Genomic DNA, 3,588 nt, shown 5'->3' on the forward strand with positions numbered 1-3,588 from the left:
CCTTCCTCCCCCGCCCGCGGGGACCGGCCGCGCCCGCCCATTGGCTGCGCGCGTCACGTGGGCCGCGCCTCGCGCCGCGTCACCCATGCGGGCGGGGCTGAGGGCGCCCCCGCCCGGCCCCCCCTCGAATCCCGGCGCGTCCGGGGCGCTCCCGCCGGGATCGGGGTGATCCCGGCGGGTCTTCCCAGGCTCCAGCCACGTCTCCAGGTGGCCCCGCGGGCTGAGCGGGGACAGCGGTGCGAGACGAGGTGTCCTCAGCGCCCCGAGCCTCCTGTAGGCTCTTCCTCAGCCCGTGGGAAGCGAGTGATCGCTGCACCCCCCGCCCTGAGCCGCTCTGGGTAGTGAGTGGCTCCGGGCGCCTGTCACTGGAGAGCGGAAATGCTAAGGAAAAAAAAAAAAACAAAAACACCGACAGGGCATACCCGACTCACGCTGGCCCTCTGGTACAAACCCAGTGTGCCTATCATCAGTTTGAGGACTTCAGAGCATGCTTGCAGTGTGTGGTGCGTGAGGAAAAGGTGAGCTTTGCAAAGTTGCAGCCTGGTTTCCTGACAGTGTCTTTATCCCTTGTTACCTTTTAAAAGCTTGGGTGCAGGTGTCTGTGTGTTTTCACGGTGACCGCCTGTACCAGAGATAATTTTTTAAATTATCAATTAACAAATCGCTTTTTAATCTCCCAAAGGCAGAATGCAAAAAAATCAGAACAGTCTTAGACAAAAGAAATGTGCAGATACTTCATCTGCAAAATCTGCAAACTGTATTTCTCGCACTGCCAGATTAAGCCCCAAATTACTGTTAGTTGAGTAAAAAGTGAAGGGGACCTTAATACTCATGATAATGCCAGGACATAAAGCATTTAAAATTTGGGTTGGACATACTTGTTAAATTCTAATTGTGCTGTACTGCTAAAGGATAGAAAAATTACAGCTTAATAAATACAGCATAAAAGTGCAATTGATCTCCTTCCTTACCCAACCTGTAAGTATCAAAGCCAGCATGAGCAAACAGCTATGTTCTCCTTTCTGGGAAGTGGGATTTCTAATAACCACTTGTGTCTGAAGGGATGGTCTCTTAACATCAGCTTGTATCCGTTATATTTTATCATTGCTTTTGCTGTGGCAAAAAGGACACAGAAACTTTCCCTTTTCCAGGCACTGCAAAGAAGTCTACTCACTATGGAGAGCTGCTTCCTCTTACATCAGCCCTCTTCCTTTCCTGCTTCTTAAGTGCTGGAAAACAAATTATGTCTGCCTCTTATCCTTTCCTTAATCTTCTCTGGTTTGAGGGTTTATAAATGCAGTGCAGTTATCACTATTGTGCCTCTGTTAATAGCCAGTCATGAATGAGTTACGACTAATAAATGAGATTTCTCACCGACAGAATAAATGGATTTTGGACATATTAAGCGACAGTAAAGAAAAGAAATCTACCTCCATCTGTAGTCTGGAGTTTGATCAGTGTGTGAAAGGGTTTGGACAGCTAAGAATAAACTCAAGAGCTTCCAGTTTTTTGTTAGGTTTCAGTTTCATAGAAGCTTAAACTACTCTTAATTCCCAGCTGTTGTGCTCCTATCTCCCTCCTCTGCCCTGATGCTGGTACTGTGCAGCTCCTTAAACCTGTTCACAGAATTGATCAGGTTGAAAACTGTCCTCCCAAAGCAATGTATTGGTTAGATTTTGGTTTGGTCTGTTTTTTGCCTTATTTTTTTTTTTGCCTTGAACTGGCACACCACCACCTGCTTCTGTAAACACTAGCATTGGCTGAAGGAAGGGGGTGGAAATATGTGGCGGGGGCGGGATGTGACCTCAACAGCCTAGATTTAGATCGGTTTAAGCAGCTTAATGAGTTTCTCATTGGCTCTTGGCCTCCTTTGTGCTTGCTAGTGCTCATAGTTTTTCCAAATAATGGAAAAACTCTGTCAGTATCGATGTTACCCAAGTGCTTCCGAATAGCATCAGCAAAAATCGTCTGTCCTTATTTTGCAGTTAGTTGGGAAACCTTGAATCAATACGTTGGACTGAATACAGGTTCAAAAGATGGTGCTGACTCAGTTAACATTTAGGAGGTTTTCTTTGTGACCACAGATGTAGAAACTCTTGGGAAAACTTGACTCCCCCTCACTGCACTTGCTGCAGAGTCCAATTCACCAGTAACAGAAAGCAATTGTTTTTCAAGGCCTGCTGTATTAGATGAAATACTCAGTGGGTGGAGGAGGTTTACAAGAAAAATAGTTCCATCTGTATGCTCCAGTGTCTTCATAAAACATGAGAATAAGGCAAGTGACTTACATGATAAAATCTTATTTTTACTACAATGGTACGTCACTGTGGGCCTAATTATTCTGCTACAGAGCAGAATTAACTATGTAAATAAGGTGATGTAATATGAGTGTGAATATGGCTGTATTAATATTTGCATTAACTTCTGAACGTTTCATGCAAACTAGGTGTTTTCAAAAATGAGAACAGATTCAGAACTATCTCTGTAATTAAAATGTCAAAAACTAATGCATACAGCATAGCTTCCAATTTGCATTTTTTGCTGTAGTAATTAAATTGTCTAAACTTGCAAAAGTTAAATCACCAAATAATGTCAAGTATTGTGTAAAACACCTGGATAATATTTAATAGCTTGAAACTGGGCCAAGTGTCCAGGGTGCCAATGAAAGGGGAATATTTACATAGTTAGTCTTTTCCAGAAGTACTGGATATTCTTTTTTGTTTGTTTGCTTTTCATTTGTTTTGTTGTCATACTCTGGCCTGAGTTTATTGAACAGATCACTGTCACTGTGATGGATAACATCTTCCATCCCCAGGTGCATGACTTTACTGCTTCCCATGCACTGTCTCTAGTTTAATTGGGTGGTATGACAGTTTAGCTTGTTAAAATGGCAGAAAACTAACTGAGCTGTGAGACAGGAGACAAGGAGACCTTTTGCTAGGAAGCTGTTAATTTGGCTCAACTGAAACTATGCAACTGCACTTGTGGACAAGGTTTGAGACGCCAATGAACTGTCATCATTATACATAGTTGGCATTGTCAGGCTGTTTCCCCAAACATCTCTTCACTGACTGAAGCAGATCTCTTGCTTTCTGGGGCTCTGTGTCAGATGTAAAGAGAGAATTGAAAATGGAAGCACCACTGCCAGTAAGAAGGCTGGAATAGATGGCTTGAAATTTAAACAATTTTTTTTTCATGCTTGTGCAGGTCAAACTACTACTTAAGGTAACTTTCCTGTCAGGAGCAAGTGATTGCCAGATTATGTCTGAAGGAACTAACTGAGGGAATAAACTACTTCATCAGCACCTGCAATAGTCTCTGCTTCTATGCAGCCTAGCATCAAAAGCTGCAAAACCAATATGTTCAACTCCCAAAAAAAGCTTAAACATCTTTCAGGAACTTTCTCCACTAGCATGGATTCATTCTGCTTACCCTAAATTACAGTAAATAATTCTTGTGCTGTTCTCAGTCTAAACTGTATGGCTTTAATTCTCAACTCTTTTAAAATCCATTAGTGTTGGATGCCCTGCTGTCACAATCTGCAGTGTCGTAAAGGTTGCAAAACAATTTAGTCAAAGCTGTATAAAA

The 3,588-nt window shown here is 43.1% G+C and overlaps 1 long non-coding RNA gene across 1 annotated transcript in view; it reads left to right on the forward strand.

Annotated features, from left to right (window-relative positions):
* Positions 1-152: 152 nt before the first annotated feature.
* Positions 153-3,588, forward strand: part of LOC108493813 — a 51,238-nt gene continuing 47,802 nt past the window's right edge. The window contains exon 1 of the long non-coding RNA XR_001873612.1: positions 153-518. This is a non-coding gene — a long non-coding RNA (uncharacterized LOC108493813). The remainder of the gene's footprint in view (positions 519-3,588) is intronic.

Source organism: Lepidothrix coronata, unplaced genomic scaffold (assembly GCF_001604755.1).
Source record: "Lepidothrix coronata isolate B3197 unplaced genomic scaffold, Lepidothrix_coronata-1.0 Scaffold19, whole genome shotgun sequence".
Lineage (NCBI taxonomy): Eukaryota > Metazoa > Chordata > Aves > Passeriformes > Pipridae > Lepidothrix > Lepidothrix coronata.